The sequence below is a fragment of the Protopterus annectens genome, chromosome 1.part2 (genome assembly GCF_019279795.1).
Source record: "Protopterus annectens isolate FY-2018-M chromosome 1.part2, PAN1.0, whole genome shotgun sequence".
Lineage (NCBI taxonomy): Eukaryota > Metazoa > Chordata > Ceratodontiformes > Protopteridae > Protopterus > Protopterus annectens.
In genome coordinates this window covers 433,668,840-433,695,066 of record NC_056727.1, presented here as the reverse complement: position 1 = coordinate 433,695,066, position 26,227 = coordinate 433,668,840, and positions in this window count along the sequence as shown.

Sequence of the window (26,227 nt, the reverse complement as noted above, 5' to 3'; positions counted from 1 at the left end):
TTTCTTGTTGCTTGTCTCTTTAAGCTGATAAGAGTCCAAGACATATTTTCTGATTGATCAAAAAGTTTCTCTGAGAAACGTCATCTGCGTCGTCTAGAAAATTAAAAGTTTTCTGACCTTCTAGTTAAAAGATCCTACTTCTTGAAAATCTAGCTGAGCTTTAATGTTTAGCTTCTTTAAGTCTTTTATGATGGAATACATGGTTTTCTTCTTGTCATGAGAGATGCAATATAGTCATTGTCAAACCTGATAGTGTTGTTATTTATTTTTATCAGAGTTTTCAGTACCAGATCCTTGTCTTGGCTGGAGAGAAATTTTAGAATAATAGATCTGGGGACCAGAAGATATTTCTTCAAAGAAGAAGATGAAAGAGATCTATGGGCTCTCTCAATACCAAAAGAGAGAGCTTCTGGTAGGTTTAGAACTTTAGGCATCTTGTTAGTTAAAAACTGCAACATATTGTCTCCTTCTTCCTTTTCTTGTATTCCATATATCCTAATACTATTTCTTCTAGATCGACTTACTAGGTTCTCTATTTTTTCCATAAGCAAAGTATTTTGTTTTAACAAGAATTCAGTGTGATTCTCACTCTCTGCCATTCTGCTATCCAGGTCATTTAATGTGTCTTCCATTGTTGAGATCTGAGCAGATTGTTGTTTTATGATCTCTTTTAACATTTCTGTTTGTTTCTTGGAATCTTCTTTTATATTGTACATTTTGATCTCAAGTTTATCAAATTTAACAGAAACCTCCTGGATACTGCCCATTATAGACTGTAGTTCTTTTTTCACTAAATTATCTTGAGAGTTCAATTCTGAGTGACTCATTCTGTCAGAACAGTCAATAAAATGTTTGATAGAAAAAAAAATCAAAGAAAAACATAAAAACTTGATGTTGTCCACATTTGTTAAAAAGACTCAAATGTATAAGAAAATATGTTTCTATTAAGTTTGTTTAGTAAAATCCTGTCAGAAAAAAAGAAAATAAAGCAGAGATAAGACTTTGTGATGTTGTCTTGATCCATTTCAATAAACACATAACACTGAGTGACATTTGACAACCTATATTACACTTCCATAAACATGATTATTAATCACTAGTTTAAACAGTAGTTGTTAATTTCCACCAAACATGACACAAGTGATAACATCCATGAAAGAAAACATAAAATAAATAACCATAAGGGCAGCATAACCACTCACCCTTGAATAAGCAGTGTCCCCCACTTGCTCACTTATCATTGCACTGACAAGGCTGCGTACCGCTCACCTTCAGTTTATTGAATTACACCAACCAAATAAGCAGCTCTGCTTGCATGTTAACGTATCCAACAGAGCAATCGCTCATTTTCCTTCCCAACTTATTGAATTGCACATCCAATACCATGGGGCGAACAGAAGAGGGCAAGCCTGCCCCTCTTCTCTGCCCACCAGCCTGACCAGGCTGTTCCCCTTCTCTCTGACCAAACATCCAGTAATCTAACCCCAAGTAAGACAGTAGGTCAAACATCATTTGGTGTATCCAACCTCCCTAACTAACACTATACAACTTTTTTTTTGACCAATGAATGTAATACCCCTCTTAGATCTCTTTTACATTCCAAGTAATAAAATGCTTCCAATACACCCACTAACATTATCAACCATAAGACACTTAAACCACCATCATAGCCTGGTAATAGTACGACCCCAAAACATCATCATCATGGCTGGTAGCAGTACGACCCAAAAAAAAAAAAAACACCATCAAAAATAGACCTAGCCAGGCAAAACTAACTAACTAAATAATGCCCAAAGCCACCAGGTCACACTATTACTGACCAAAATATAGTGAAACAACCCAGCCCAGTTTGTCCTGAAACTGCAGTAGCTCAAAGCTAAATCCTCCCATCAAACCACCCATCTAGCTCACAAGCCTAACGTACACAATGCAACCCACTAAACCCCTACCCCTTATGTCTGCAATAATATCTGACCCATTACAAAGAAGACCCCCACTACCTAAAAACAGTGTAACAGTCATCCTTGATGCTCCCCATACAAAATCAAACCAAGACAAGACATTACCTTGTGACTGCAGGATGAAAACATAGCAAACTCCATCTTCAGCCGCACTGCTGGCAACCCATGGTCTCCTTTCATATTGCTCCATCAGCCAAAAACCTTCCTCAGCTTCTTCTCTCACCTGTCAAGTCCACCTTCATCAGTCCTGAACATACCAACTCTGCATGTCCCAAAAAGCACTCCGAGTGATCTATAAGTGTAAATACTCCACACACACATAACAAATTTTTTAATGACCACTATACACCACCAAAGGCATAACTCCTTTATCAACTGCATAAAATGCAGACACTAGCAGATGCAAAACACTCCTGAAAATTAAATGTCCTACAAAAAACTCGATCACATACATCTCTCTGACCACCAGCCCCCCCCCCCCCCCCCCAGATGCCACATGCAATCAAATTCACACTGGCCACTGAGCAAGCCCTCTGCTTAACCTTTCACAAAAAGATCAACCCAACTATCATGCCACCAACATCCAACCCATAAACCACATCTTTACTCCCCTCCCCTTATGGACAATTCCAAACTCACCTAAACAACCCCATCTATCTCCTCTAATCTGCCTTTGACTCACCTCAACCTCACTTGCCTCCATACTGCTCCCTACCGCAATATGACTACCAGAGTTTAATGAGCACCTAATGGTAATTCAGTTGCACCCTTCTTGTAAACCACAATTCAAGCATCCTGGAAAAAATTGTACAGTGAAAGTATAATCCTTTCATCCAAATCCCCCATGAAGCAGGTCCTGAAAGTTCAGCTATGATCTGCAGCCAAAAACTCCTCCAACATATCATCCCTGAAGGGTAAAACTGGATGGATGGATAACTGTAAATACACCCCAGGAATTCCACCCAATTCTGAGAAGCCTAGCTGCGTACTTACCAAAGTAGTATTACCTGAAGCCTCATTACTCACTACTCTAAAGGCCAAAAATTCCCTCTCACCTGATCTCTGAATTCCAATTTCTCCAGAACAGTGACTGCTGCTTACTTCCCAGACTACCATCTGTGACCTCATCATGACCACTCAGGTGACTTCCACAGTATAGCCACCATCACCTCTCACACCCACTTCCTTCAGCCATCAATTGCTGCCCACTCTGTGCTTCCCCACCTGCAAAAGAGAGGAAAGTATAAATTCTCAGCACAAATGTAAGCAAAACTTCTCAATCACCCCATTCCATCCTGCCAAAGGCCTAGTTCGTCACTCACTGCACAGCCACTATGCTACTGCAATAACTATCTGTCCTATCTGGGAACTACATGCTTATATTATAGTCTTTCCTGATAACTTAAATTTTCATATCCATGGCTGTCCTTGGTATATTTCCATTGTACTCTTTCCCCTTTAATCATGCTTGTTATGTTATAGGGTTTCCAGATTGATACTCCATATGCAAGTTTGGGTCTAATGTAACTAACAAACATTAATGTCATCATTTTGATTATCCAGACTTTATAAAACTTTTATACCACCTATAGTTCTATAACTATCATTAACCAATTGGTTGATATGATTAGTAAAACTCATAGCTGAGTCTTTCCATATACCCAGGTCCTTAAATGAGACTACAGTTCCAATTACTGTGTGCTGTATTAAATAATCACCTTCCAATTTATGCCTACCAAACCTCATATGCCTAGATTTGATGTATTTATCAACATATTATTCTCTTGTGCCCAAATGGGCAATTTAGTCAAATTATTTTGCAGACGTACCTTATCTCTAACACATGTAATCAGTTTACCTAATTTCAGGCCATCTGCATATAGACCGTAGAACACCTCAAATAAAACAGTTAGGTCTGAAAGCTAAAATCTACATAACTAAGAGGCTAGGGCAATTCCATGCGGAACACCCTGACTAAAACCAGGGATTTTGCCTATCCAGTTGCTGTATGATACTTACCATGTCTTTATTGTCAGCCGTGCAGGTATCCATCTTATCGGGAGTACATTGATACTTAGTTGTTCTAATTTATTGATCAATGTCATGTGTATGACCCTGTCAAATGCTGAAGTTAAATCTATATAAATTACTTCACAGCACACTTTCCCCATTCATAACTGTTATTATGTCATTATAGCACCACGAGTTACCGGTGGCACTAAATCTATTTTCCACATATGAATGCTGATATATGGTTTCCAGTCCAGACTTTTTATGAAAGTCTGTACCATCAGGAGATTCCAAGTAACACACCATAATGCCAACACCACGAGTTCTCAACATCCCCCCCTCCTAAATTCCAAGCAGTAATGCTTAAAGTGAAAAGCTGTACAACAATTTAAAAGAGGGCCACTTTCTAAATATCCTTCAATGAACATTCTGCAAAAAAAAAACTGCATATCAATTAGCTATTCAATGCCCGAATCACCAAATGTCACCTCAAACTTCAGAACTTGCTATTACCCTCCCCTGTAGCCATTACCACCAAACTGCACATGCACAATGAATGGCCATTACTCGCAGTGCTCCCTAGCCCGCAAAAACACTGAGTCCCACGAAAAGTCAGAGCGCTAGAGAAAAAGGGGCTCTCTACTAGCATGCTCAGCTAGATATGAATGATGCCATTGCATTTTGAAGCCTGTGAATATAACCAGATACTCTATTTGGACAAACAAACATTACAGTTTTGTTGCTTGCATCTCCCCTACTCCCTAACATTTTACAACCGAAGTGTGTCTTACTGATAAGGAAAGCTTCACCCTGAAAGATATCTGAACACCCCACCCACACAGTGATATAGTCCTAATTACTGACAACTGCTTTTCCCTAGCATCTTATAATATAGCTATATGGAGACATGTTCCCCATCACAAATCAGCAGGTCTCACTTTACAAAAAATGTTTTAAATTGGCGACTATCTACTTAAAATTGAAGTATGCCTCATAAGAAAATTATGTGAGGTACTTTTGATTAAATAAACTCTTTTGTTAACTTAGATTATTGCTTAATCTTCTTCTATTGTCTATGTTATTACTCACACCTGCTTATTCAAGTTGATAGAGCTATAACCTCCTGGGATTTACTTTTTTTTTTTTTTTTTTATCATTAGTCAATTCCCTTCTGATTTTATCTGCTTTACTGATGTTGTTTTACCCTTTGAGGAAAATTGTAGTGCACCTGCTGGGTTCTATATTGGCATCTCCCCCACCATCTATGCATTTAGAAAGTCAGTCTGTCTTTATTTACATAAACCTCTACATTCAAATTCCGACTTGAGCCATGACACAACCCCTCCATGCAAACACATTAAGGCACCCCAGCCAAGCCAATGACTTAGAAAGCAAATGAGCAAACCAAAAATAAAAGCACTTGAATGTCCAGAGTTGACTGCCATGTAACATAAACTGTCCTACGATGCATAACCCCCTAACTTCCTTGCAGACCAGCAGAACTTCAAACAACTTGGATACTAGAATACTGGACACCATCTCTGAAGGCACCCTGGCACATGGAAGTGAACTCAGTCCTTTGCTCACATTCTAAGGGATGCCATGGTAAGACAGGCAAACTAAAGATGTGAACAGAATCTGTATAGGATGCCAAATTATTAAAATCTACCCTTGCGGCACACCTACACCCCTAGAACTAGTTTCTAACTCAGTGCACTTATGTCAATTTAATATCTATTTCTTGGACACTGTATCTATGACTGTGGTGGAAACAGCCAAAACTGCCAGGAGCTAAATAAACAGATTCAACGATCTCTGAAAAGACATAGGGCAGGATTCATGAAGCCTCCGTGTAAGATATACAAGGCTTACATGGAGGCTGCAGTTAAACGGTGTGACGTCAGCATGTCATGCATATGCATGAGGGCATGCTGAATCACACCTAAGGCTAATACAGTCCGTGGAAGACAGTAGGGGGTGTGTCCGTGGGCAGAGCCCTGCAAGCGGACACGCCCCCAGAAGAGTAAAAGTGCCAAAAGTAAACACCCATGACAGAGTCCATGGAAATGTGAATAAACACAACACATGCCCCCACAGACTATGAACATAAAATATATAAATGAACCTGCAAAAACAGTCAGTTGCATATATGGAACAATAACGGATGGTGCTGCTAAAGATCCAAATAACTTTAAACAAGCTATTCACGTTCACTGTTGCCAATAGCTCTAGCAGATCAAGTAATTAATAGATCAAACGGACCCAGTACCTTAAAAATCAGGCATAGACAGCAATATACATATCATAGTGAAGGTTCCATAAAAACAAATAAAGCGACAGTCTGAAGACCAAGGATAAGAATTTTAATATCAGAGTTAGCGCTTTTAGCGCTTTCACCCGTAGGCTTTTTCAAACTCACAAACATTTCCCTTTACTCATACATTTTATATAGATAAAAGCATCCTCATAGGTCAGACAATAAAACAATTAACATTAATTAATAACATTCTTAAAGGCATATCGTCCTCATATTCAAATACTTATAAAATACATGCTTATAAATGTCATTTATCTATAAACCTATTTGTCACATGTTACCTAAGAAGTCATAACAAAAATAAAATATTAATATTTAAAATAATATAGAGAATACAACATTCTTAGTACATATTAAAAACATGATCAAACTGCTATATTAGGCAGCATAATACTATATGCTAAGGTATAACCCTATATATTACTGCTAGCTACTTGCTATTTTCTCAGTCTTCTTTTCTTCAGAATAGGTTTTATTTGGCTTTTATCATTTAATCCAGGTGGTCTATCCGCCCTCAGGCGAATAATCCATCTAAGCTCACATTCTAATATAAAATTATCATAATCTCCTCCCCTGACACTGGGGTAAACAAGTTGTATAACCCAAAACCTAAAACTATGATTTTCTCCTTGAGTATGTACATGTTTGGCAAGTGCATTATGTTCTGAGCACGTATTAATATTGTAGACATGTTCCCTAACTCTCTCTCTGAGTTGTCTACTCGTTTTACCCACATAGAAACAAGTACAACCTATGCACGTAGCTAGATATAACAAACCTGTACTCAAACAATTAGTTCCAGTGTTAAACGTATATATTCTATGTGTTGTTGGATGCTCAAATGTAATACTATCATCTATATACATGCATTGATTGCATTTATTACAAGAAATAGTATTTACCTCAAAGTCCCTAGGGGTGGGGCAGTAACTACTAAGTGAGGGGTAACATAAAATTCTCTTGAGATTAGATTTATTACGAAATGTAAAAAACGGTTGTCCCCCTACCAATTTACCTATTTCTTCATCTAAAAGAAGTGTCTCCCAATGCTTCATAACGCTAGCTCTTAATAACTCAAAGTCTTTCGTATAGTATGTCAAAAATGTTATACTCAGATTCTCATTTCTAATATCTGAAGCACTTATACCGGTGCATTCAGAGAAGTATGGTTTTTACATTTCGTAATAAATCTAATCTCAAGAGAATTTTATGTTTCCCCTCACTTAGTAGTTACTGCCCCACCCCTAGGGACTTAGAGGTAAATACTATTTCTTGTAATAAATGCAATCAATGCATGTATATAGATGATAGTATTACATTTGAGCATCCAACAACACATAGAATATATAAGTTTAACACTGGAACTAATTGTTTGAGTACAGGTTTGGTATATCTAGCTACATGCATAGGTTGTACTTGTTTCTATGTGGGTAAAACGAGTAGACAACTCAGAGAGAGAGTTAGGGAACATGTCTACAATATTAATAAGTGCTCGGAACATAATGCACTTGCCAAACATGTACATACTCAAGGAGAAAATCATAGTTTTAGGTTTTGGGTTATACAACTTGTTTACCCCAGTGTCAGGGGAGGAGATTATGATAATTTTATATTAGAATGTGAGCTTAGATGGATTATTCGCCTGAGGGCAGATAGACCACCTGGATTAAATGATAAAATCCAAATAAAACCTATTTTGAAGAAAAGAAGACTGAGAAAATAGCAAGTAGCTAGCAGTAATATATAGGGTTATACCTTAGCATATAGTATTATGCTGCCTAATATAGCAGTTTGATCATGTTTTTAATATGTACTAAAAATGTTGTATTCTCTATATTATTTTAAATATTAATATTTTATTTTTGTTATGACTTCTTAGGTAACATATGTGACAGATAGGTTTATAGATAAATGCCATTTATAAGCATGTATTTTATAAGTATTTGAATATGAGGACGATATGCCTTTAAGAATGTTATTAATTAATGTTAATTGTTTTATTGTCTGACCTATGAGGATGCTTTTATCTATATGAAATGTATGAGTAAAGGGAAATGTTTGTGAGTTTGAAAAAGCCTACGGGTGAAAGCGCTAAAAGCGCTAACTCTGATATTAAAATTCTTATCCTTGGTCTTCAGACTGTCGCTTCATTTGTTTTTATGGAACCTTCACTATGATATGTATATTGCTGTCTATGCCTGATTTTTAAGGTACTGGGTCCGTTTGATCTATTAATTACTTGATCTGCTAGAGCTATTGGCAACAGTGAACGTGAATAGCTTGTTTAAAGTTATTTGGATCTTTAGCAGCGCCATCCGTTATTGTTCCGTATATGCAACTGACTGTTTTTGCATACTTCTCTTATATTTGTTGCGTTGGAACTAACACCTGTTCATTGATCGTATTTTTGCTGTTTATATAAATGAACATGTTATATATTTTTTTAAATTGTAAAGATGTTTGCCCGTGAGTGCGCTCATTTGCGCGGGCATGCCCGGTGCTTAGCCACAGTTAGCAGTCAGTGGAAAAGCATATAAGAACTAAATATGCAAAGTAAGCCGAAAAGCAATAGCGTAGCAGTAGAGACGTCAGCTGAAGAGCAGGCAGTCATGGTTTGAGCCCCCACAACATCAGTTTTTATTGTTAGTGAAATAAGCACGAAACAAGTCCCTGACATATATGTACACATATAAAATTATATTTTATGTAAAATGTAATGACATAGGCCATTTATTTTGAAGAAATGTGAGATAACAAAATAATAAAAAATGACAGATGTGCCTAGAGCTGAGCTACAGTTTAACAAGGTGAGTGCATCTGCCCGTGGGTGATCAGTGGTTTAACAGATGTAAAATGAGTGCCCGAAGGTGAGTAGTGGTTTAATAGGTGCAAAATGAGTGCCAGGGGTTGAGCAGAGTTCGAACACGCTGAAACTGTGTGCCCCTAGCTGAGCTGAGCGCAATATGCGTGCTGACAGCCAAATGAAGCGTAAACCAGCATAACCCATTTGCGCGGAGCTGCGGACCTTGCCAACAAGCTAACCGCCGGGCAACGTTGAGCAAGCTGTAACAAAACTGCCTTTACACAGACACATCCCCTAGTCTGTCTAGACAGTCATAAAATATAAAAAGAAGTAGCCAGGTTCGAACCCAGGATACCATGCACCAGAGTCAAGGTACTGAACCACTAAGCCATGACAACTGCACTTAGAAATGCAGTAATAGCAAATATATAGGAATGAATAGAAAGTGGAGCATGACAAAGCAGGTTTTGTGAAGTTGATACAATTCCAAAATGGCCAATCACAGATAAGTGCGGGAAAAATGGCATATATAAGCCCCATAGACAGGAATACACAGCATAAACGATTGTAGAACTAACTTGCAGCCAGAATGTCAGGAGTAGGTGAGGATAGTTGCTTTTGAGCACAGAGGTGGAGCGTTGAGGAGTCCAGATATATGGTTTGGCTCCTAGTCTACAGTCATGAGGCCCAACTCATGCAGGGCCAGGTCCTGTGGGGAGCATATTGGGCTGAGGTGTGGGACCGGTTGGCTCATGATCTCACCAGTGCCACAGGGATTCCAAGGACTGGTGAGCAGGTCCGTCACCACCATGCGGACCTGAAGAGATGTAAGCAGGACCAATTGAACCTTTGGATCCAGGAGGCCTGGCAAATGCCCAACGCCCCACTACTGAGTAAGTTACATTTAATTATGTATGTAAGAAATTAAACTAGCTGATATTATGGAGATGTGTATTCCAATATTACTTCATTTATATTACAGCTGCAGGTGTCCGTTCTGTGAACCGCAGAGCCTATGGCAATAGGCTGGTGTGGTTGCGCCACCAGGCAGGTCAGTAATCCTCTCCCAGTAACTGTAAAGAAATATAAAAGCATGACAGTTAGCAAAAGAGTGCAGTGTAGTCACTAAGTAATAAAATGTGCAAGTAACAGTGTGAAAGTGTTTGCAAGTATTGCTTGATTACAAAAGTGTGTTGCAGTCTGTAATCCAAACAGAAAAATGAAAATGTCTGAAATAAAGTCTGAAATAAAGTTGCCCCACCTGTAATATAATAGTACACAACCTGCAGCAGGCTGAAAAGTACAGCTGCAGAAGATGAGCAAATCACATGTGTGAAATATATCCCTGTTGAAATACTGAAACATGACAGAAGTGAGACTGCTGGAAAGGATTGTAATAACTACAGGTAAAAGATGTCAATAAAGCCTAGAAGTAAGTACCATCCTGAATAGTAAAATGAAAACAAGTGAGAGAGTGTGAGAAAGAGTTATGAATCCACCAATAAAGTAGTAATAACCCCTGAATAAAGTATACTGCAGTCAGTACATAATGAAATGAATGTGACAAGCAGAACCAAACTTTGAAATGTGTTCAAAGTGTTGCTGCAGCTGGAATGTGTATCCCAAAATCTGGATATGTTTCTCTCAGTCTGCAATATGCAGATAGTATGATTGTCTGAAATACCAAACATCCACAGTTGTCTATAGCTATATAAAGCAAATGTAGCAGGATGATGTAGCTGAACAAAGCCAGATATGAACGTGTATGAATAACAATAAAATGTATATTGATGTAGCAATAACAGTCCTATCACCAACTTGAAGTAGTTATCATGTAGGAAACTGTAGTTAGAACAGTACTGTGTATATATCTGCAGCTATTAGAAATGTACAGCATATGTATTGGTATTCAAAGGTGTTAATAATATTTTCTTCACCCCACCCTATAACCACATATAATCCATTCCACGTGAAATTGGTATGTGCAATCACAATTACCACCCCTGGACATTTGTCCTGTTGGGTCATAAATATTTGCATGTACGTTGATGCATCTGCCCTGTTCATACATCCAAATCTGATGGCCTGTTGCCATCAATCAACCCTGCATGTTGTTGGACTGTGTATTGCTGTTCAAGTTATGCATGTGTTATGCTCGCTGTACAATGGTGTGAATATCTTGGTGTTTGATTAATGGGAATACTAATGCATGCTGTTACAACTAATTGCGAATGGTATTGCATGTTACTAACCCAAACTGTCATGACATAATGCAAAACATAGGACGACAGGGAAGTCGGGTTCCAGCGAACCCACCTCTCCCACCTCAGCTGGCGAGTGCACCTGGCACTAGTGCCCAGTCTGGACCCTCCTCCGGTGGCCCTGTGCCACCTGCAGGTGGAAGTGCTGCAGGGGATGGGGCCCATCCCCCCTCTGCAAGTGTGGCCGGAGGAGAACCACCACTCACCCTCCATAGCGTCCGGACTGTGGTGCGTAGGGTTATTCGGGACTCTGTTCTTGGGCCCCTACACCAGCTTGAGGCACAGGTGGCACAACTTATGGGCATGCCTGTTGCCCGGCCTACACAGCCCCCAGCACAGCCCCATCCTGGGCAGTGAAGGAACAGTGGCAACTGCCCATGGGTGGGGATATCAGTTCCAGTGTTGCCATCTGTGGGCTCATGGGCTCTGGATATCCATACATCCATCCCTGTCAATTGTGTAACCCCCCCACACGTGTCATACACCGCCCCTGTATGCGTCTTGTTTGTCTTGTCTGTTGACCCACCACTCTCACCTGAAAAAAAAAAAAAAAAAAAAAAAAAAAAAGGGCACTCTGTACCCATAAAAAAATTACGCCACATACATAGCTGCCCATTCCGCACACATGTCTGCTGGACATGGAAACTATCAATTACAATTGGCTGTACAACAAGTATTATTGTTGTCCTGGCACCTTTCTCAGGGGTGGAAGGTTTCAAATGTCACACCAAATTACAAACATATGCACAGCTGTTGCTGATGAAGAAATGGGCAGCTATGGAACTTACCTACATCCCTCCTGCAAAACCCAAGCTTGTTTCCCTACTGTCTTAACCTCTTTGTGACCCCTTTTTCACCCCTTTCCTGTCTCCCCATTTTCATTTCTTTCAAAGAAAATAGCATGGGTGTGCGCCAGAGTAAGCACTGTTAAGCGGTTGTAAGCGGGTGTGCGTGGAGCTGAACGCCAGTGCGCATGCGGGAGAGTTACAACTGCTTAAAAGTGCCTTAGTCACTTTGATTGACAGGTCCTGTAGTCAGTTCAAAAGCAAAATAAAATCCCACTGTCAGTCCCGAACCCAGGAACTTGGAAACAGTACTCTGCATGATTTACCACTAACCCATGACTGCTATACAAGAACATTGTGCTAAAATAAATATATCATGTAATAGTAGGAATGAATGTAAAGGGAATATAGGATGTGTAATACACAAAGCATGTCATGTATACTTACTGTCAAATCTAGTGGATTTCTATAATAGTAGTGTGTGAACAGAAACAGCCATGCTAGTTGGTAGCTAGTAGGTAATAATGTTAGTTAATATACATATATAAATGTATGTATATTTACATATATATATATATATATATATATATATATATATATATATATATATATATAGTTGTAGGTGTCAGTGTGCATACACACTTAGTACAGGAAACAGGAGAGATGAATGGAGAAATGTGAATCTACAACACAGCCTGAATCATGAGAGAGATACTAACCTTTACACTCATAGAACAGTATCCACAGCATACCAGCATGGTACCCACCCTTACAATCTGAAAGGGCAACGCCTATCTCATATACCCTTGTATAGCACTGTCCTGAAATCACAGTAAGAACTGCAATCAGTACACAACTGGCTGCATGCAATTAGCAAATGCTGGCTTACAATTGGTGCAGAGGCCATCGCATGGACTTATGCAGATACCTACAAAAGCATCCTGTACTCCCACTCCACACATGCAATACTTTCATTGCACCGTCTGGAGGCAGACAGAGAGAGAGAGAGAGAAAGAAAAAAAAAAAGAAAAAAGAAAATAAGAACACAAACAAAAACACACGTTACACAAACTAAGCTGAAGCTGTCATCAGTGTCAGTATCAAGCTGGGCTAGCAGCCACAGGAAGCTATAGTAATGGTAACACAACCAGCTATGACAAACACAGGTAATGTAAAGTAACAAGTTAATAGTCTACATACTGTGAACCCTCCATATGTGTCATTGGTCTGTATCTATAGGTATGTCCATGTGATAAGTTGTGTGCACGTAGTTTCACCCAAAGGGGATGACTATACATTACATGTCATTCAGTGTTAGGCCATGATCCTGGCACCAGTTGTCCGTTTCAGTGAGGCCTGTCTGTAGGATGTGTGTGTCAGCTGGTGTAACGACTATGGCGCTTAGTTCACAGTCATCTGGGAACTTTGTCATCCACAACCTGCAAATGTTTGCTTTCACATCTGAGAAGTAAATGCCAAACAAGAGGGGTCCTAGGACAGAGCCCTGTGGGATACCACATGTGACTGGCTTTGAGTCTGACATGGCTCCCGCAATATCGATAGTATGGATTCTGTATTTCAACCAGTGTGCAACCCATCATGTGACATATGTAGTAACATGTAAGCTAATGAGCTTGTCCATGATGCCTGAGTGGAGTACTGTGTTGAAGGCCTTAGGCAAGTTCAGGTAGGCTGTATGGACTGCGTTGCCCTCATCAATGGCTGTAGTGACTGTTTTGAAAGGTCAACCAGGTTCAAAAGGCAGGATCAGCCCATCACAAAGGCAAACTGAGTGGGATCAAGTGTCTGCAGGTACCCAATATCACTGCATATGCGTCCCATAATGAATCATTCTATAGTTTTGCAGACCAGGCTGGTTAAGCTTATGGGGTGGTAGTTCCCAGGGTCAGTAGAGGTGCCTCCTTAGTGGAGTGAGACCACTGTTGCTGTATGCCAGTGTTCAGGTAGATATCCTGTAGTACGGCCAAGGATAAATATCAGTCTTATATGCGGTTGTATCTCCTCTTGGAGTTCACGTAGCACACATCCAGGGATACCATCAGGTCACATTGATGCTGTGTGTTCTGCTTTGCTGAGGGCAGCCCTCACCTGGACATCTGAGATGATAGGGAGGTTACATTCAGCTGTGATAAGTATTTCAAGTGTGGGGGAGAAGGAGGGGGGATACGTGCACTGAACCTGTCTGCCAGAATGTTGCCAATATCTGTGTGTTCAGTGAATGTTAAGTAGGTGTGTAGTAACTCAGAGCATATCTGAGGTGTTTGGTCCATATGTCTAACATAACTGAAGAAGGACTTGTGGTTATCTATAGTGTTCGTGGCCATTTCCCTCTCAGAGTAGGCCGTGGATGTTGTTATGAGAGACCGTAGCTTATTACCAGTGCTGACCACAGATGCCTTCCCTTTATGTGAATCTGCTCTGTCCTGCAGTAGCCTCCTTCTATCGTTATACAATCTGCCTTTGGCTGGGGTCCACCAGACAAGATGTCTAACCTTTGTGCATAGGGTCTGGGTTAGAAATGTGTGTGCATGTTCCATGCATTCTTTGGGATGTCCGTGGGAAGCATTCGCAAAGGGGTCAGCAGTGTGGGTTGTGGCTTCCACTGGCCCAGTGGGCTGCATGGATACCATGTCAGTCCTAACAAGTGAATATCTGTCTAATCACATATATATCAAAGTAGTTTACTGTGCTGGTGGTGGTGGTGGTGGTGGGATATGTATATCCAGGCCGAGTAATTTGTGTCCAGATCACACTAGTGGATGGTGTTCCACATACAGTACCTTGGTATGAACCCCCAGAGTGAGGTTTTGCATTGGACCTGTCTCAGTGTGCTGACTGATGGGGCTTTCTACTATGTTGTATGGAATGTGGCAGGTATTGTTGCACAGATGTTGGCTGAGCACTGATATCTGGCCATGTACTTGTGTATGCACCAAGAGACACACACGTACTACATATGGGAGTAGTAGTATATCACTACAGTTGAGTATCATGTATAGTATGTGTGCCATATATTGCTGACATAGTCTGCTGATATCCTGTTTGTGTTCTCTTCCAGGGACATGGCGCGTCAGCGAAATCCTGCCTACTCTGCTGCAGAAGATGAAGAGATACACCAGAGCCTGGTGCGGGATTATGACATACTGTTTTCCCGCACCAGCCAGAATCAAAAGGAGAGGGCTGCACTGTGGCAAGTCCTTGTCCGTAGGGTAAATGACATTGGCACGCATAATAGGACATATGAGCAGGTACGACATCACTGCAGTGATTTAATCAGAAATGTCCATCAGCGTGCGTCGGATATTCACAGGCAACAGGTCACCACAGGAGGTGGGGTGGCCACACATCCCCCCTCACCAGACTGGAGGGCCTACTCCTAAGTGTTGTGGCTCCAGCCCAGGAACATCAACAGCAACATACCTGCATTATGATGGAGGCTGGAGCCACACAGAAACATGACATGGACCATGCAGGTAATATGCCATATGTACACTTGACTGTTCTGTACACTGTTAGCTCATGCATGTTTAAGGTGTGTCTGTGGTATGTAGCTGTCAACATAGTATGTAATTGTGCAGGTGTGATATTGCCAATATCAGCAGCTGACATGTGAAAAGCAACTGGTGTACTACTGCACTGTATCATACGCAGTATCAATGGCACAGTTGTCCCCACTAACATTAATCCCCTCATTTCTGCATGTCCCTCCGGTGTTACAGCAAGGCAGCCCATCCATGCTGGTGAGTGTGTTTTAACAATACCTATAATAGTCCTGATAGTGCTAGTAATAATAGTGTAACTCAGTAGTGCTCTGTGTGTATACTGCGGGGTGTGCATGTGTGCATGTGTGCCTGTGTCCACGTGTGCATGTGTGCCTGTATGCATGTGTGCATGTGTGCCTGTGTCCACGTGTGCATGTATGCATGTGTTCATGTATCCACGTGTGCATGTGTGCATGTGTGCCTGTGTCCACGTGTGCATGTGTGCATGTGTGCATGTGTGCCTGTGTCCACGTGTGCATGTGTGCATGTGTGCATGTGTGCATGTGTTCACGTATGCATGTGTGCATTAGTGCATCACTGGTAACATTGTGTAGACATTGTAAACTGTGTTTCCTGTCTTCCTCCCACAGGTTCTGGTGCTGCTCTGGTGCCCTGCAGCAGGGAACCTGAATCTGGTGCCACAGGTACTGATAATGATGATATCTGTGTAATGGCACAGGAAGGTGTGTCAGGGTCCGTCATTGGTCAGCCAATTGACAGTACACAGCTGTCGACCCCATCATTGTGCACAGTCATCCTGCCAGTACATCCTATGTCACCATTGTCCTTAGGTGATGGACAGGATACAGTGGGCATTGACCAGGGTAATGTGGTATCTGTGGCACATGCTTCCCCACACAGCAGACATGGGCAGGGTCCTGTGATGGTACCACACAGACAGTTGCCCATGGGTTCTCGTGGGTGCATCCGTGGGCGTATTGCCTCTGGCAGACATGCCCAAAGAGGTCTGTCAACCTCAGCTATGTTTCGGGCTGTCATGCAGGCACAGTCGCATATGGAAAGGTACACCAGACAGGGTCTGAGGGAGCTGAGCGCATGTCGCACAGCCATGACTGACAGTATGCGTGACATAGTGGATGCTCTCCGTAATTTCACCGATGTCATAGACAGACGTTGTGGGGACATATTACAGCAGTTCCACAACCACATGTCCATGAGCCAGGGCAATGGTGGATGGTTGCGGCGTCGACGTGGCCATATGCCAGCAACAGCAGCAGCTGGCAGTCGGTGCGGATGACAACAGGCCCACGGATGCCCCCATAGTGCCAGCAGCAGCCCCAGCAATGCTGAGTCTGTGCTGTCATCGGACCGCCCCAGGAGACCATGTGCACGTGGCTCTGGACAGTCCCAACAGGGACCTGTGTCCAGTCAACACACTCCCGCTTCATATGCCAGTACCCAGTCTGGCTTAGTACCGGATACGGTCCGTAGCACCCCTGCCAGGCACAGGTACCGTGTCCATGCCCACAGACACTGATCTGTATGACCTGCCAGGTGCAGTCTGTGGCTGTCCACAAACTCCAGTATATGGCAACCATGAGGTGGAACTGCGTGCATGCATACACACATGCAAAATGTTAACACCTAGGGCTACCACATACACGCACACACTGCACCAACAGTGCCCCACCCTGTACTGCTGTCCCTCACCAACACACATACACACACACATGTCAATTGGTGGTATCAGTGGCTGACTCAGGCATACCTAATTCACACCCTGTGCATATGATGAAACTGTGCCACCTCCTGCAATCTCCAACATCAGTGCAGGAACAGGCAAACACGTTGCTGATGCACAGGGTGACTACATAGAAGTGTATTACTAGTATCATGTTGGTAACAGTACAGTGTACTGATATGACTGTGTGTATATCCCAGCATGCCTGATGGAGTAACTGTATGACTGTCCTGAATTGTTATCTACAGCCATAGTAAGTACCATAGTGTAACAGCTGCACATTATTGTATACAGGTGGTAAGGATGTCAACAGATACCCACATACATAGGTAGCACAGGGGAGAAGCTAATGCAAGTAGTGATACGCAATGATGGACATGTACAGTAATGGTGGCATGTTGCCCACAATGACTATGCAATGTGGATGTTTGCGCATGTTGATATGTGTGCAGTACCAATGTAATACAAATCACAATTAACTATGACATAATATCAGTTCTACCATGGACATCTGAGCTGTGCATTCCTGGGTACATGTTGATAGTGCCTGCATATCTGCACTGTTACCTACTGTAAGTGTTGCCCCTTCTTTGTTGTACAATGGACTACTTCCAGCCCTGCTTACTGTAGCTTTGTTTGCATGCATGTTTGCTTGGGGTTCCCTGGAACACTGCTTCCACCTGCAATGCAGAGTTACAGAGCTTCTGTGGATTCCTAGTGACATCTGCATAGCGTACTATACGTATGTCAATTTTCCACATGACAGAACGTCACTGTCTGTCCTGTTCGCATGTACATTGCCTGTGACACATTGCACATGACTTACCTGGAATTTACCCACATGTGCAGTCATATATGACAGTGCTATGAAATCAGTAGCAGTACACCCACACATACTCACCTTCAGTATGTTGTTCCCCATTGGCCCTATGTGTTGGTAATCACCATGGCAATCACACTGCTATGATAGCATGTGCAAAGGTAATCTGTGAATCACCTCTATGGTCCAGTTGTGGTTTATGTGAGTCATGTGGCAATGTCACAGCTGCCACATGTATGCAGTCAACCCTCTCTCCTGGCCAGGAACGTACAACACTTGTGTGAGATGCCACCACATAGCCAATCTGGGGACTGAGCACTCTGAACCCAGTACTGCCATACCCTGTCAGGTGGCATGACATACTACAGTGACTACAATACCAGTCTGACATAGACCCGCACTGACAGCAATCCGAACACACTGGGGCATACTTGGAGACTCAGAATAGCATCCTGTCTGAGCATCACACACCTCCACAGCTGGCACACAGGCATAAGTTATGTCGGAACAGAGCACATGCCACACATGGCACACACATCCCATGTGCCACACACTCACAGCCTGTTGGGTTACACAACACACCTGCTACAGATGTGTCAGGTACCTCTCTTGGCCGCTGCAGTGGGGTCCCACTCAACAGGCTGTACATGGTGAAGGTCACAGTGATATGCCCATGGGACACTATGGTCCACCACAAATCACATGCATACAGGTCAGTCAGAGGCATGGACACATATGACTCAGTCATTGTCCATGCCACTATGGATGACCTGAGACATACCTCCCTGGACTACATGATAGGGAAAATAGAAGGGATCTCTCAGCATGTGGCATGGGCCAGTATGAGCCTGATCTTGGTTGCCATCATACCCTCACCAGGTATGCTACCACAATATGTAGGAAGGGTGTTCTATGTCTGCATTCTGCTCAATCTCCAATGTCATTCATAGGGTATCCAATGGCTGTCAACGTGTGCTTACATGCTAGGGAAGCCACAATGATTTGCGAGGGGCAGCTTGCATGTGACAACCATGGGCCATTGTATATTGGCGAAGCCCATTGATACACACATAGTGCCTTTTGCTGCAGGACATGGATTACATAGCCACCTCTGCGGGTATCACACAGGATAGGACACTAACAGTGATGCTACACAACACCAGCAGTGTACACCGCAAGATACATGCACTGGACACTGTCCTCAGCATGGTGAACTGCAATATCTGTGCAGTACCAGATTCCTGATTCACGGCTCACAGGTGCAACCCATCACTGCCAGGTTATACCTCATACCATGCCTGTCGTCTCCTACACATGTAACACACATGGACAGGGGGTTGGTATCTCAAGGCACCACAGATACACACACCTCCAGGTTGTTGGCACAGCACAAAGCATCAGGGCCTATCCATGAGCAGCTAACAGTGTGTTGGACTGCCTTCTGGTTCATAGCCTGGTACACACAACCCTCACATACACAGGAAACCCACCTGTCCTCCCTAACAACACTGGCAATATGACAGTCTCTAGAAATGTCTTTATATGGCTGGACTGCATCCAGCCAAACATTGTGCGTGAGCATTACTGTAGCTACAACACACTAGCTTAAAGGTTCCCAGCATGTAGTCACTGAATTGCAGTGGAACAACATGTTACCACTCCCACAACAGGTGGGAACATGCAGCACCTGTTCATCGACTACATGTAGACTATATGGCCCAGACGAGATGTGTATCCCCTGCTGTTGGTATTATACCATATACAACTCACACTCTATATACACATACCGCATGCGGCCCCTGCACAGTAAGACACAGTCATAATGTTATGCATTGCGAATACCATTTATCCACTTGAGGCACGTGTCAGACATGGTAACTACTGAAGGTCACAGGTATATATGTGTATGTGTCACTCACATACTTCATATGTGCATTGCCATTGCTGGTTTAGGCAATGGCATGCATTGTTATGAACAACAAAGCACACATGGTCATATTGTGTGACAACCACACGTGGCAGTTGTGGGTTTCCAAAACATACCTATCTGTGCTCTGACAGTGGTAATAGACCCAGTAGTAGAGCGCACTATTGGCATTACTGGGCAAGTAGCCCTGTTTGGCTGTACTGATAGTGTGGTGACATCCCCTGTGTTTACTGGGGAAATATGCAGCATCTGGTGTATTGTAGTAGTTGCCAAAAGGAGCTATTCTCTCACACTTACAATTATACACACCCTACTACCCCACCACACACACACTTGCAGGATTCATACCCCTACCTAACTATGTCACGACACGTGAAAGAGATGCATTAGCAAAGCACACTATTCGGATTACTAGGAAGTTTCTCTTCTCCGGCTGTACATATAGGGTGCTGACATCATCAGTGTTTGGAAAGGGTAATGTGCATCATGTAGTGTGATCTCCTGATTGCCAGAAAGCACATGTCTTTCATACAGAATTGCACACACACAAACTCCCCTCATCCAAACACACACACTTGTCATTTTCAGGTTTCAAACCCCTACCTAACTATATTATGACACTTGAGAGAGACACATGAGCAGAGTGCGCTGTTCAGATTACTGAGAGGTTTTTTTTTCTCCAGCTGTACTTATAGGGTGCTGACATGATCAGTGTTTGGCAATGGTAATGTGCATCATGTAGTGTGTTCTCCTGATTGCCAAAAAGCACATGCTTTTCATATAGAAATGCACACACACAAACTCCCCTCATCCAAATGCACACACTTGCCATTTGCAGATTTCAAACCCTTACCTAATTATGTTATGACACTTGAGAGAGATGCATTAGCAGAGTTTGCTATTCGGATTACTGGGAGGTTTCCATTCTCCAGCTATACTTATAGGGTGCTGACATCATCAGTGTTTGGAAAGGGTAATGTGCATCATATAGTGTGTTCTCCTGATTGCCAAAAAGCACATGTCTTTCATACAGAAATGCACACACACAAATGCCCCTCATCCAAACACACACTTGCTATTTGCAGGTTTCAAACTCCTACCTAACTATGTTATGACACTTGTGAGAGATGCATTAGCAGAGTGTGTTATTCGGATTATTGGGAGGTTTCCCTTCTCCAGCTGTACTTATAGGGTGCTGACATCATCAGTGTTTGGAAAGGGTAATGTGCATCATGTAGTGTGTTCTCCTGATTGCCAAAAAGAACATGTCTTTCATACAGAAATGCACACACACAAACTCCCCTCATCCAAACACACACACTTGCCATTTGCATGTTTTAAACCCCTACCTAACTATGTTATGACACTTGAGAGAGACACATTAGCAGAGGGCACTATTCAGATTAATGGGAGGTTTCCCTTCTCCAGCTGTACTTATAGGGTGCTGACATCATCACTGCTTAGATAGGGGAATGTGCATCCTGTAGAGGGTTTTCCCAGTTGCCAAAAGGGACATTTCCCTCACACAGACTTGCACACACACTAACCCCCTTCCACACACACTGGGCAGTTGCAGGATTCAAACCCCTACCTAATTGTGTTATAACACTCATGACAGATGCATTAGCAGAGTGCGCTATTCACATTACTGGGAGGTTTCCCTTCTCCTGCTGTACTTATAGGGTGCTGACATCATCAGTGCTTAGAAAGGGGAATGTGCATCCTGTAGAGTGTTTTTCCAGTTGCAAAAAGGGACATTTCCCTCACACAGACTTGCACACACACTAACCCCCCTCCACACACACTGGGCAGTTGCAGGATTCAAATCCCTACCTAACTATGTTGTGACACTCATGACAGACGCATTTGCGGAGCACTCTATTCACATTATTGGGAGGTTTCTCTTCTCCTGCTGTACTTATAGGGTGCTGACATCATCAGTGCTTAGAAAGGGGAATGTGCATCCTGTAGAGTGTTTTCCCAGTTGCCAAAAGGGACATTTCCCTCACACAGACTTGCACACACAACAACCCCGCTCATCCACACACACTCTGCATTTGCATGGTTCAAACCCCTACCTAACTATATTATGGCACTTGAGGGAGACGCATTAGCAGAGCACGCTATCCGAATTATTGAGCATCTGCTCTGCACCTGCAGTATTTATAGGGTGCTGACATCTTTATTTCTACAGAGGTATGTACATCTAGTACTACCTGTCAGGTGGGGGATAGCATATATATGCATTTGCAGCCACCTACTTCAGGGTCAGATATGCACATCGCACTGGCAGGTCATGTTCTATACCATGCTTCATGACCACAGGACCTGTAACACACAACACAACCAGTCCAGAACACCACTCCCACATCCAGGACACACACTTTGCTTCCCTGGGAACAGTGCCTGGATATGCAGGTGTTCACATACACCATTCCAGTTGTTAACATCAGGTACAGGCATATTGTGTGTGGGAACTACTCAGGACTCTACAACATTACCCTACAGCCACTACAATTTGTGGGTCCATGTGCTATGGCAGAACCACTCACCACAGCCACATGGGGGAATACATATTGCACATGTCCATCTGCAACATGGGTACTCACTGTTCCACACCAGAGGTAGACCACCATTGTTGATATCTGACCATACCCACCTTTCCCTGGACATCCATATCCCATCCCCACCCCCAGGCAAGGTTGTCACTTCAAACAAACTGTATTTAGCACAAGCAGACTCTACACTTGTGAAGACTGGGGTGGATGACTTCAACGGACCCCTGCTGGGGGACTATACTGGCCACTCTGCATAATCCTTGACAATTGCATTCAATGAGCATGTGTAAGGTTTGAATTGATCATGCTATCCCACATTTACCCATGACTGCTCCACAAAAGGACACCTGTCAGGTGTACACCAGCCATATATGAGCTGTCCAACAGACAGAGTGAGCTAATACATTGCAGAGCTGTAGCCCACAGAGGGAGGACATCTCTGAACAGTACCGGCACGACACTTCAATCCCACATAATCATCACAACACAGTGTTGACAGTGGAATTGTCCAGACAATGCAGATAGGGCTCCCCTCAGTCTGTTATTGATGCCCACTTACTGTTACAGGTCCTCAGCAACCCTCTTCCAGCACACACCAACAACATGGATGTGGCTTAGCATATTCAAACCCTGGGATCTCCACTGTGTCCCTGCTTGACAGTGGCACAGCACACTAGCCTCACACATTGCCTTATGTGACCTACTTTACAGTGGCACAGTAGCCTACTGTACTGGGGATGCAGATGCCAAGCACACTCTGGCTAAGCTGTCATTCCCTAGGGCAAACAGCCTAGTATTGACCTCTACACCCATATGTTTAATTGTCAGATGCACAATATTTGTTGCTGTTAGACTGTTTGCAGGTCTTTATTGCCATAACATTCCCTGTTCCTATGAACAACTTGTGTATCTGTGGAAGATGTTTGAATATGAGTGCGATCCACTATATCACTTATGTCACTGTAGTCATTTACTGTGTGCACTGGGCAGATTGCTGTGTTGTGGTTGGTTCCTGGAATGACACGTACAAATACCAGATATGTGTGGCCAACTGCTAAACGGAGATATGGCCTAAGTGTGTGAGCATGCCCAGTTCAGCCTTTCCATGGCATGTTGTCTGACATATGCCTCATTTATCAAAGTGTGCGAGCATGCCCAGTGTGAGCTTTCCATATGTTGGACTCTGCAGTCCACCACATATTTGGGTGAGTGTGAACTTCAACAATATCTCATGTTTATGGTTGTGTGTTGGGTGTCATGTTGTGTACTTACTGGCCAACTGCTTCGTGTCTGACCACAACAGGGATTATACTGTGCCTGCAGGGATTGCATGGGATACTTTGCATACAGTTGTCAACATCCTTTCATAATGACCTAACACTGTAGTACCGTATAGTGTACTGGTTCAGTACTTTCACTGTGGTGGACAGTATCCTGGGCTTTAGTCCTATCACTGCTTGACACCTTCATATTCAGCACAAGAGACTGTGTAGGGGCCAGTTGTGCACATATGACCATGTTGCATTATGTTCAGATATGGACTACCTACACCAGGCTTGTCCAACATTGGTAGTGTATTCCACAACATAGGTGGACATTGGCAAACATAAGCGATATTCCCTAGGCCATTTCTGATGCTAGTCAGAGAGTGTGTTTGTCCTTCGACACACATTGTAACTGGAGTTTGCTATGACATATGTCATGGTTAGTATACTGTGCCTCCATCTACCTGTGACATAACAGTGATACCCAGGGTAAACCTACCATCTCCCATCCACTCATCAAGATTCCTCTTGAGGGGTGCGATGGGTGACTCTCTGGCTAACCTGTACTGGGAGTTTACTCAAGAGTGGGGGTGGCCTCTGTGTTATGGATCATTCAGTACAGCTTGTCCTATGTATGTCAGTGCTGGGATTCAGGTCTCTCATGTGCATAGCTCACTGCCATTCAGATTGTACAAGGTGCAGCATGTTCATTGATTCCAGCTTGGACATGGCTTCATACATCAGGCACAGCTTGCATCTGGGTGGCCAGTATGGCAGTGTGTGGAGCTGTAGTTTGTTTAATCAGGCAACACATGGCATCTGTTCATGCTCTTTGCTACTCCTGGTGAGGTACTGTTGTGGACTTTACAGTTGATGGAGGTGTCTGCTGAGGTACATCCTACAAGGGCCATTGTAGTCAATTGTGACGCTGATGAAGGATGACTGCAGAGCCACAGTGACCTCCCCTTATCTAAATCTGACAACCTTCATGATTGGATGGGTATATGGTATGTTTCTGTGAACACTACAGTCACATGTTTGTCCAGTGCAGGATATCTATCACCTTGTGTCCCCAGGTCTCTCATTACATGTTAGGTACGTAATGGGTTAACACCTGTGTGGTAATTGGTGGGCACTTACTGTATATCCATGGTGGTTGTCTATACACATTTCTGCAATTAGCTTGCTGACATGGCTATGGCACCAGTTGTCTGTTTCTATGTGGCCCTTTTGTGGGTTGCTTGTGTCAGCTGGGGGTCAGATATGGTGGGCAGTTTGTACTCCTCTGCATACATGTTCAGTCACAGTCCTTCCATGTTGGCCTGTACCTATGGGACATATATACGGAACGGGGGAGGTCCCAGGACCAAGCCTTGTGGGATGACACTTATATCTGGTTTGTAGTCTGACATGGATGCAGCATGTCTGACCATGTCAGTTCTGTCCTTGGTCTGGTTTGCAACCCCTCTACTGACATGGGGTTTATATTTAAGCTGGTGAACATATCCATACTGAACACGTAGGGTATTGTCTGGAAGCATTTGCACAGTCCAGCTACGCTGTGTGGACCACATTGCCCTCATTGATGACCTTAATGACTGTTTCAAATGGGTCAAACATGTTTAGTGGCAGGATCTGCACTTACAACAGCCACACTGGGTAGGGTCCGGTGTCAGTAGGTCCCCGATAGCTTTATGTCTGCGGTACATGCTGATCCTTTCCATAGCTGTGCAGACCAAGCTTGTCAGGATCCTGGGGTGGTAGTTTGCAGTATCCATTCAGGCAACACCTTTGTTGTGAAGGACCACTGTTGTTGTACACTGCTCTTTGGGGACATATCCTGTGGTAAGGATGACATTGAGCAGTAGTGTGATTTGGCATTCCATTCTTCTTGGAGTCCATGTTGGCCTCAGCCCAGGACACCATCTCATACCTTTGCTGCTGTGTGTTTTGCTTTGTAGATGATGGCTATTACCTCAGCATCTGCAATGTCAGGAGGCCAGCAGTCTGCTGGGATAGATATTTTGCATTCTGGGGGGGGGGGTTGCACTGCACCTGTCAGGTTGTATGTTGGCAATATGTGTGTGTGTTTGGTATGTTGTTTGTAATATCTGTGTGATTCAGAGCATATCTGTGAATTCCCAACATGGTTCCTACCATCAATTGAGTAAGCCTTGTGATTATCCTTAGTGTCCTGTACAATTTGTACCTTCATAAGTTCATAGGTTCATACTAGGCTATCCACCCTAGGGCAT